Below are 11,639 nucleotides of genomic sequence, written 5' to 3' on the forward strand. Positions count from 1 at the left end.
GGAGGAAATAAAGTCATATCAATTAAAACAGGTAAGATATACGTGAAGGAACATGTGTGCATTTTAAAATGACAGCAGATATCCTTTAACACTTAGCAGTCATTGGAACGTCATGTAATTATAATGTAAAAAACCTCTGAATTTTAATGGGTAATTATACATTGTGTCTAAAATTCTATATATAAAAATGTATAACTAAGCACTGAGAGTAATTTCCCAGGTAAACGACCTTTTAAGAGGGAATTGTTTATATAGATAATGTATGTAATACACACAATTTGAAAGATTTCCTCTTCGCCCTCAAGTTCAAGTATCTTTCTGGATGAGAAACAGAGATAAAAAGGTCTGAGAAATGAGGAGATGCAGGCAAACTGAGGGAGGGGCTTTGGGAAAAAAAATTATTCCTAATATATAAAACCAAGATAAATTTGGTGAGTTCCTATTACAATGTCAGGGATTGGCAGGTCTCCAGGTTTAAATTATGAAGTAAAGGCAAGAATAGGATCCTGAAGATGATTTTAGAGATTCTCTAGAGAGATGCCTTTCCCAGCCCCAAACTGTGACATTAATTCATACATTGTGTGTGCACGCACGCGCGCGCGCGCGCACACACACACACACAAGTCTTGGAGACATGCCAGAGACCTGGGGCACAGAAGGAGACATGCAAATAGAAACAACCTGGGAGAAGCCTGGTTTAAACATGTTATGGAAAGAACCTGTCACCAGACTGTAAACAGCAATTACGGGAGAAGGAGTTAAGTTCCTGGTTCTTGCTGGTTCCACCGCCTGACCCTGCGACCAGCCTACAGAGAAAGGTGCTCCTTAGATTTGCAGTCATTACCTCCTCTGGTACCCATTAGGTGGGCAGTTGTGACACAATGGCCAGGGCCCAACCCATCAGAAAGCCTGTTTGAGAAGCTCATGTTGAGGGAGAAAAAAAATCCAGTCTACGGTTTCCGGACTTAGGAAGTTTCCTTCGTCCATTCTCCCCTCTATTTTTTCCCCCCAGCACAGCCCCAGGTTTTCATACATCAGAAGTTCTGAAGGTAACACCAGCACTCATAGGAATAACCAAGAAGAAAAGTGGCCTGCCCACGGTTTCTCAACTCACTACAGGTGAAGGCTGTGACTTTGTATTCAGTCTCCTGATTTCCAGCATCATGTATTACCAGGATGTTCTCCCCCTCCATCCTAAGATGCGTTTAAATTAATAACTTGGGATGATCAATACCACTGTATAATTCCACTCAGCTCTATTTTTCCCCACTTAATTTTTGCAGCAAACATGTGTCCCAAAGTAAATAACATCTCCATTTGACAGATGAGGAAATAAAACTGAGACCCTTGTATATAACCGAGACCCTTTTGTGTATAAGGTAGATCCAGGATCTAGCACAGACTGTGTGTGAAGAAAGTCAGTCCAAGATGAATGGTGCAGTTTTAGGAGAGCACACAGGCACTGTGTCCAATCTGAGTCTGTGCGATGCAAACACAAATGCTGTGAACGCTTCTTGATTTTCAGGGAGGTGGTTTAGAAGAATCACAGCCTTAAAGAACAATCTTTTACTCTCTTTTTTAGTCCTCAAATGCACCAGAGAATGAAATGAGACTTGGTTTCTATGATCTATGTAATACCAGTAAGATTTATTATACCAAAGAAATCTCCTGGTAAAGACTGTACGTCATATTACTATGGAAAGCCTGTAGCTCAAACCAATTAAGAGTGGACCAGAGATCTTGCAAAGCGCTGCAGAAAGCATTGCAAAAGATACACTGGAGAGCTCCAGGCAGAGGTGAAATCTCATTTCAGACCCCTCTCAAAGTGTTGGCATAGGGCTCTGGATTTCAATGAAAGCATGTCCTTCCGTAACCGAAAACTGGCCTGGCATGATTTTAGGTGGCTGGTAACTCAAAAAACAGGAAGTAGGCTGCTTAGATACATTAGTTCCAGGTTACTGTAGGGAGCAGCAACACACGAAGTGCAATTTTGATTACAACATGCCTCTCTTTAGTCTTAGGACTACTGTCTGAAAAGGTCCACACTCTGAGAAAGTCCCCCCTTTCTTGTTTTTCTGCTTTTGTTTTGTGAAGCACAGAACAAATCAAACTCTTCTGGAAATGATGCCATTTTAGTTGTTCTAAAATGAAATGTGCAAAAAGTTCTCCTGGAAGGCCTTTGGCTCAGAGAAACAGTTAATACAATCTATTATTCATCAGCGATTTCTAATTCACGTGTCATACAACAAAGCCATTATATTAATGGACTTGGATAGAACTCGCCAATTTCCAATTAGAGCGTCTCTGTTCCCACACCTGTAACCTATGAGATTTTCTCTCAATGAATAAGAATGTGTAGCTCCTGGTTTTATTGTGAGGTGGTAGGGCAGAGGGGTTAAGAATCCACTTGCCTGGGCACAAATCATTTATTAGCAATTCAGGAACATTAATGTCAACATTTGTGAACTTCAGTGTCCTCTCATCTGAAAAATGAAGCTTGATTTAAGAATTAAATGACAAAAAAGAAACAAACAAAAGAATTAAATGACATCGGCTTCCGATTAAAGATAGGCAGATTTCCATCTTAAAACCATACTAAAATGATAGGGAAGAGATTTTTAAAATGAAAGACATAATCCCCACAAGGACAAAGGGAATAGACGACAACAGCAACAAAATTCTAGAAGTCAGTAAGCAGACAAATGTGTGGAAATGGATCCAAGCTGAGAAAGCTGAATCCTAAATTGGAATTGAGGAAGACCCCAAAGCAACTCGGTTTGCACACACAACGCATTTGCTGACAGAGGTTCTCTGCAATTGGGAATGAAGGTAAGGCCGGTTGTATAAGAAGCAGCTGAAAGCAAATCAGTTTTAACTGATTTTGAGGGAGATTCCCAGGATCGGGATGACCTAGACAAGCCTTGGTGTTCATCAGAGTCACCTAGAGAGTTAATAAAAGCTCAGGCTTATGGACATGGGACAGGACCTGGGCCTCTGTAACTCACCACTGCCCTAGTCCATGCAGGACTGAGCTGGAACCTCCCCATTCCTCCCTGCCCTCCCCTGAGCTTACCCGGAGATGGAGAATGGAGGAATGAGGGTCCCAGCTGCACCACAGTAGCCCACCAGCCAAAATATGAGGGAGAGTTGTCGTCTATTCAGAATATAGGTATTTAACCAGCAAGTGTGGAAGCCTCTGTCTCACTCTCTGTATGAAGTAGACACATGAAGTGTATGCAGTCTAATGAAATTCACATGTACCTCATAAAATAGGAACAAAAGTACTTATTTCTAAACGGTTAAAATTACCTTGTAATTATCTTATAGGCTTACTATGAAGATTAAATAAGAATGCATGTGAGAGTACTAGGAGAGTACCTAATGTGTATAACGGGGGTATAGTGAAGCTTTAGTTAAAAAATACAAAAATAGCCCTGGCTTGGTGGCTTAACTGGTTGAACATCATCCCATGCACCCAAAGGTCACCAGTTTGATTCCTGGTCAGGGCACATGCACAGGTTGCTGGCTCGATCCCCAGTAGGGATTCTGCAGGAGGTAGCCAATAGATGGTTCTCTCTCACATGGATGTTTCTCTCTCTCCAAAATTAATAAAAACAAATTTAAAGCAAACAAACAAAAACAAAACCCCAAACCAAAAACCTTAAGCTTTTCCCTACCAGGTCTTAGGGTGCCTCTGGATTTAGTAATTGCATAGACTATGATTATAGCTCTAGACACCATATACATTTCAACTTCATACCTATAGAAGGTAACAGATTTAATTAACAAATAAAGCAAAAGAAATGGGGAACAAAAAAACAAAACAAAAAAAGCCAGCTTCTTGGATTGAAGTTGAAGAAAAAAACTCCATAAAGTTACTGAAAACCTAACAGGTAAGAGGACAGCTTTATTTATTTATTTAAAAAAATACATAGCTTTAATATATTCCAAGAGTCATAAATAACAACTAGACTGGCTGGCGTGGCTCAGTGGTAGAGTATCAACCTATGAACTAGGAGGTCACAGTTGATTCCTGGGCAGGGCACATGACTGGGATGTGGGCTCGATCCCCAGTAGGGGCATGCAGGGGGCAGCTGATCAATGATTATTTTTCATCACTGATGTTTCTATCTCTCTCTCTCCCTTTTCCCTTCCTCTCTGAAATCAATAAAAATATATTAAAAAATAACTATACTAAAAAATACTATTCACTTATATAACCACACTATACAAATTCTATTACTTGACTTAGAGAGTAAAAATGTCCACATAATTATGCTGAAGAATATACATGATGTATTTGAAGGCATAATGAATTATACTAGGAAGAAGACAGTTTCAAAGGCATGTGCTTAGAGAACTCGGCTTTCAGAAATCAGGGTTGCCAGGACACCACAGAGAATTTGAGGACATGCTCTGGTCTTACAAGCAGAATAGAAGCAGTGCAAGAGAGATAACAAATACTTGATGATTTGCTACAGGAACAGAGCTATTTCCTTAAGAAGATGGGATCTTAGATGACAGACTGGACATATACAAAGGGAAGGTGAGATTGTGAAGTCCAGGGTAGAACAATGTGTAAGGAAAAGAGAGATGTGCCTAACTGTTCTTAAAGCGAGCATTACAAAAGTGGGGAGATACTTAGCCAGTCCTTAGTAAGAGAGCGTGACTGGGACCTAAGGAAATCCAACCAAGGAAGAGAGGCAAAACCACAGAGAACAGAATGCAAGAACTTCCCCACAGGGGTCTCAGGCCTGGAAAACAATGAGAGATGTGATTTATAAACTGCAGATAAAGAGTCCGAGTAAGAGGATTTGGGACAACTATACCCAGAGGGATCAGATTTAAAGGAGAGGAAGACCAGAAAGCGGAAAACAATAAAATAAAAAATTCCTGGGTAAATATATATATGTATATATTTTTAACTGATTTCAGAGAGGAAGGGAGCGAGAGAGAGAGAGATAGAAACATCAATGATGAGAATCATTGATCAGCTGCCTCCTGTCCCCCTCTCCTGGGGGTTCGAGCCTGGAACCCGGGCATGTGCCCTTGACCAGAATCGAACCCAGGACCCTTCAGTCTGCAGGCCGACACTCTATCCACTGAGACAAACCGGCTAGGGCCCTGGGTAAATTTTAAAAGGACATAGTTATTTTTGTTGCCCTGATGGAAGTGGCCTGAGAAATGGGAGCCAGGAGGGACAATAATAGGCCAGAACTTGATGTTGGTCTGGTGGCAGGCTATTTCCTGAGTAGAATTAACCAAGTCAGAGGTGGTGGTGGTCAAGATACAATTGAACAATGGATTCTTTAGTAAACAGGGGACTCATCGATTCATCTCTTTCACAACTATGGGCCCCACATGACAGAGTCTAGAATAGTTTTTAGAAAAACATATCTGCGTCAGAAAGTAAAGGAATAGCAGAAGTAAAAAGGCACACAGGCTCGGCCAGCAAGGTGAGGAGAGAAAAAAGGGGTCCATCCAAGCAGCAGGTTAAACAGGAACTCGAAGTGAGTCTTCCCAAAAGGAGACAGGTGTGAAACACTAGAGGCATATCCAATTCCTGCCCAAAAATATGTAGCAGAGAGCAATGCGGCTTGACCCCTGGAACATTCAAAACCCACGGAAGGGCGACTTGCCGAGGAGTGGTGGCAGAGGCATTCGTCCTCACAGGCTCATTCGGGAAGCACGCCTCAGAGTCACCAACAACGGGTCTGGTTCATGAATCACAGAGGGTGTTTCTCGAGCTGAATAAATAGGGGCGAGAGATGCAGCTTCCTCCGGTCTAAGCCCTTCTATGTCCAAAGGCAGTGGACATGGAAAATGTGGCCCAGGACGGAAAATGCCTGCTTCTGAGAATGTGGAAGCTCTCTCCAGGACACCATCCACACCCAACGTGGCACACCACAGTGCCCCATACTTTTGTCTCAAAGTGTGAGTGCAAAGCAAGAAGCTCTTGAGCTCAGTGGTTGAGCATCGACCCATGAACCAGGAGGTCACAGTTCTATTCCTGGTCAGGGTACATGCCTGGGTTGTGGGCTAGATCCCCAGTAGAAGGGGTGCAGGAGGCAGCCAATCAATGATCCTCTCTCATCATTGATGTTTCTATCTCTCCCTCTCTCTCTGAAATCAATAAAAACATATTTAAAAAAAAAAAAGGAGCAGCTCTTGAATATAAACGAAAAGCACAGTAAATAGAACCAGGTTGATTCCTCCACCCAGATTGGGAAGATTCCTGCAAGCTGAGTTTAAATTCATAATCACCGACTCCAAACAACTGCTATAGACTGACTGGCATCTTTGAGAGAAGAATATTGTCATCACCGACCCTCCTTTGTTTGACATTACTGAGTGTCTGCTGCACCCTGTGGGGAGACATCTCTCCAGGGTCTCTCCCATTTCTGTGTCTTGTGAACAGAAGCACAGGCTCTTTGTACTGTGGATTGTCTATTATTTCACAGATGTTTGTAGAGTGACAATGTCTCAGGAGAAAGCAGTAGATTTGTATACTGTCCAGTAGGATAAAGAGCAAAGAGCAATCAGGTTTGCTCCCAGCCCATCATAGAAGATTCAGGTTGTCTATGCTCAGGGTTACTCAGCTGTGAAGCAAATCCACTGTGTGTCCACCTACCTGAGCCCCTCTGCATCACTCCCAAAGCACTTGTGTGTATGTGGGTGGAGGGGGAGGAGACAAGGAGGAGATTATGCAAACATGAAACTCTAAACTGGATGGAATCTTAGGCTGGGATTGGAGAAAGCAAAAAACGGCTGTGCCATAACAATGCCATTTGTCTCTGACCCAGGAGTCTCATGTCTCCTGCCAGCATCCATTCATCTGCGGAAAAATTTCAGACATTTTACAATTTTTGACATAGCCTTTGGCAAAATTCAGTAAGTTCCTGGGAACAGAATTTTGCCTGAGACCACTGTCCAGGGGCTGGGAATTGTCTCATTTTTCTAAATGTCAAGGGTGTGAGGCCAATGTTTTGATACCATTGTGAGTCTATTTACTCTTTGTTCATTTCCATTTCACTAAACAATAAAGCACACAAGAGACCTGCTGTTTAACAAATTCAACTTTCTTGGAGCTGAAAGAGCCATATTTGTTCCAGGGGCAAACAGCCCAGGCTACAGATGCTGAAAACCACTACCTCTCCCCAGCACCCAACATCAAGAATCTCCTTGGTTAATAAGTCAGCCAGAGAAAGACACATACTGCACCATATGATTTCACTTACATGTGGAAACTAAAGAACTAAATAAACAACAAAACTGAAAGAGACTCATAGATACACAGAGAGACTGATGGTTGCCAGAGGGGAAAGGGGTTGGGGCCCTGGGTGAAAGAGGTGAAGGGACTAAGAAGCACACACTGGTAGCTACCAAATAGTCATGGGAAGAAAGTAAAGCATAGGGAATATAGTCAATAATATTGATAACTATGTGTGGTGCCAGTTGGGGTACTAGAAACATCAAGGGGAGCACTAAAGTATATGATTGTCTAACCACTAAACTGTATACCCAAAACCAATCTATATATATAAAACCCTAAGCGACCGGTCACTATGACGTGCACTGTGGGGGGCAGGTTGGCCAGCCAACCTCCCATGGCCCCTCCATCCCCTCTGGCCCCCCATACCCCGATCGGGGCGGGGCTAGCTGGACCCCACCTGTGCACGAATTCATGCACTGGGCCTCTAGTACATAATAAAATTAAAAAATATATATCCTTAGTTAAGATGGAGCAAAATAAGAAATAGGAGAGATTGAAGGAGGCCATGAAGTGCTTTGGTTTTTAACTCCAAAGGTCAAGGGAATTTAAGCTTGGATGTTAATTACCGTAGATTTTAACGTCTCTGGGTTATAATTTGCAAGGGGATTTGACTTGGTTGGCATTTTAATGACCCGAGTGTCTTTATGTTGACATTTTTATCTCAGTGCAGAACTTCTGAAAAGCTGCACTGGACAATGTGGCTGGAAGTAATTGTGGACGAGAAACAGCACAGAAATTGAGCTTTAGCTTCTGGCAAATTTTAGACTTTTGGGGGTGGGGAGCAAACATCATCATCTACTACGAGAGAGGCCCTTTGGTCCACGCTGAGAGTCTGGTACTTAGAAATGTGCTGTAACCGCTGTCCAAAGCGCTGATGAGGTCTCCGTGAACACACCGTGACTAACACATTGTCGAACTCCGGGGCGTCATCTGTCTTTCTCAGCTAACTCTTGAAGCCTTGCAAACAAACCATGCAAAGCGTGGCTTTTATCTCCAACCATTTCCATTGCACAAGCACATCTGATCCCAAGGAAAACAGGAGGAGGACTGGTTGCACCCAGTTTTTATGACTTCTAACACTTGAAAAAAAAATAATCTGCAGATGTGACAGAAGACATCCAGGCTCCAAATCCCTAGGAAGCCGTGTTGGCTCCTTCCCTGGTCAGTATGTACGGGACAGTGGAGCCTGGTGGTTTCCCTTTCATGCTTCGGCCACACCAGGGTTGTTTGCAGGCTGCCAAAGGAAGCTCGTTTTCCAAGTCCCTGGGGCAGATGTTTGAATGGTCAAAGGAGAACCAGAGGCCGGGGCTGGGAATAAATAACTATTCAGAAAAAGGGAATGAGAACAACCATAAATCGGCCCCAAAGTAGCAAGAAGCCCGCGGGCGGGCTGCAGAAATTAAAACACAAATCTACTGTGACACTAGACACGATGTTTTCCAACAGAGAGAGTAACTCAGGACTGAAGAGGAAAACGGTAAAACCGAATAGTCAAACTCGCCAAGCACCAGCATGCTCGGTACACGCAGAGCCTCAGAGGCAGCTGGGTGGAGCGGTGCTGATGTCCACTGAGGCTCTGGGACTGGGGCTCGGCCAATGAAATAATATTGTCCTTGTTCTAGCTGAGCCCATTTCCGGATTCCTCCCACGTATCATCCCCAAACAATTTGAGCCCACTTTGTGGGTGATGTGGATGATTTTTATTCATGCAAATCAAATAGCTCTCTTGGTCCCTTAGAAAGTCCAGGCAAATAAATCCCCTGTAAGAACTAGGCTTGTGATCAGTCATTGGTGCTGTTATCCCCTCCTGCGGTGGATCTGCATGTGTCACCTTCCCAAGGAGAGGTCAGTGTCCTCAAGTGACTCTCAGCTCTTCAAAAACAATAGGAGAGGCAGATGGCGAGAAGGAGAATCTGTCCCTTCTTGGTACTGATTTCAAATCGAAGCTAATACAGACTCTACGAAGCCGGAATCTCACGCTTGCCATGTTCCCATGAGTTAGTGGGTAAGAACACTGTGGAGCCGGCATTTTTCTCTGGGTTTGTGGGCTGGCTACTACAGGCAGACCCCTGGTCACTCAGCAGGAGCTGGCTGCTGGTTCTCAGTGCACACAGCTCTGGGAGCAGGACTAGGATATGCCTTTCCCGAAATTCCAGTGATAAAATTGTGTGTGTGTGTGTGTGTGTGTGTGTGTGTCCATCTCAAGATATACAAAAAGTTGAGGGAGGAAAGCTATCGAAAAGGTATGTAAAAGAGACCGAAGAAGTAAACAGAAGGAATGGCAGGAAAGAAAATAAGGGGTGGATGTCAGAGGTGGCCAACTACAGCAGCGGAGTCAACTCCAATTCAGCAGCAACGGTAGACACGCCAGGTTCTCCCGGGGCTTTTTCTTCTACAAATGTTTCAGGGGAAGTTTTACATGATTACGGGGCTTATTGTAACAGAAAGGGATTGTTTTAATGGGGCACACCACGTAGGCAGGTTTCAGATGAAGAGTAACTGGTCCTGCTGCAGACACTGGGTAAATTTTGGGCGGCTGTTGAAGTACCAGGCATCTTCCCTAAGGCCCTCTGCTGCCTTTTCCAGACCAACTCGAGCTGCACTCTGAATTCTGCCCTTTCCAGGAGTGGTGTCAGGTTCATGCCGATTTGCTGAGAGATATTTCTAAAGGCCTCTAGTTGGTGAAGCAAATGCCTGGGAAGCTGAGATGAGCCTGTGGAGGCCACATGGGCAGCAGTAATAAGAGGCTGTCCCAGTCCCAGGCTCACACATGATCATGGACAGCAGAGATCGGCAAAGGGCTGCCCGGGAGCCAAATCTGGCCCAATACCTGTTTGTGTAAAGTTTTATTAGCACACAGTCATGGCCATTAGTTTACTTATTGCCTGTGGCTGCTTTTGCACTAGGCCCCACATCAGGGAGTTCACAGACACTGTTCGGCCAGGAGAGCCTGAACTGTTTAGAATCTGAGCTTTACAAGTGCCAACCTCTCATTTACAGGAATGGCTCATACCCTCGTCTACCCATCCCTATCCAAGGTCACTGCAAATAAACGTGAGAGTTTTTAGGAGTCATAATTGAACACGCTGAAGGGAAGGCACTGATAAGTACAGACTTCTTCAAGGAAGCTGCTACCAGAGGGAGGCTTACTGGTCTACCGAGGTATTTCCTCTAAAAACAGCTTTGCCATCCAGGCTTTGGGAATTATACTTTCAATTTCATTTTTAAAAGATACCCATAAGAAACTCATTTGAAAAGACGAGGATTCTCTTTTTAAAATTCACAGATTTTGCTAAGTGTCCTTGCTTTAATCAGATTGATGTACTCACAAATAGAGGGCCATGGAAAGGATTTTGTTTGTGTTGCAGTCTTTTTGTTGGTGACGGTACAGGGGGGACAGGGGAGAAAATGACTTGGAGAAGGAGAGGCTGCTTGGGAACCCAGAACCTTAGGGGATGGAGAGGCTGTGGGTACCACAGCAGGAGTTTAGAACAGTACGAGGGCACTAGGGTCCAGGCAACCGGTGAAGAGGGGGGCCAGCAAGTGAGGAGGAGCGGATAACTGGAGGCTGGAGGGTTCAAAGGTAAATATTGCTTAGGATCAGCCCCGCCTTCTGAATTTAAAAAAAAGTGAGGAGGAAAGTAATTTCCTCCTTCTCTACCACCACGGAGCCCTTGGCTCGCCAAGTGGCAAGCCCAAGGCCCAGCACGCCCACTGGCAGTGGGCCCTGCTCCCTTCCTCCACTGACCAGTCACAACGCTGCTTCCCACCTTCCCATCTGCATGGCCCCTCTCCCTCTGTCCAGGCTCTGGCTGCTTTTAGGCTAAAGGCTTTCAAACCCACTTCTCCACCTCCAGTGTAGTCTCCGTCTAGCTCACCATTTCAGGGACCTTTAAAACAAAAAACTGGGGTCCTCCGGGGGGGAAAAAAAAAGGACACTTATGTAATACCCTTTTGTAATACTTTTTAGCGAAAAAATAAAAAAAAAACAAACAAACAAAAAAAAAACAAGACAATAAACATCAGATCATCAATCAGATCCTCATCAGTTCCTAACCAGAAACTCCCGACAGGAACTTTGGGCTGGGATCCTGGCTAGAGGGCCCTGACTAGGTTGCTGATCAACTTGAAAAAAAAAAAAACAAAAAAACTGGGGGCCCTCAAAAACTCCTGTCACTCAATGTTAAGCCATCAAATGAAGTTCACAGTTACCTTTAAAATAAGGTCAGAAATTCCTTAGGTCTGGAACCTAAAAACCATGGGCTTAAACCATTTGGCCCCTTGAATAGACTAATTTTTTTACTTTTTGAAACAGGCTTTTAATTTTTTTTCTTCCTGTGTGGGACCCCCTGGACCATGTCTATTT

The 11,639-nt window shown here is 43.9% G+C and overlaps 1 protein-coding gene across 1 annotated transcript in view; it reads right to left on the reverse strand.

Annotated features, from left to right (window-relative positions):
• Positions 1-11,639, reverse strand: part of PDZD2 (PDZ domain containing 2) — a 227,294-nt gene that overhangs the window by 43,806 nt on the left and 171,849 nt on the right.

The sequence above is a fragment of the Myotis lucifugus genome, unplaced genomic scaffold (assembly GCF_000147115.1).
Source record: "Myotis lucifugus unplaced genomic scaffold, Myoluc2.0 scaffold_0, whole genome shotgun sequence".
Classification (NCBI taxonomy): domain Eukaryota; kingdom Metazoa; phylum Chordata; class Mammalia; order Chiroptera; family Vespertilionidae; genus Myotis; species Myotis lucifugus.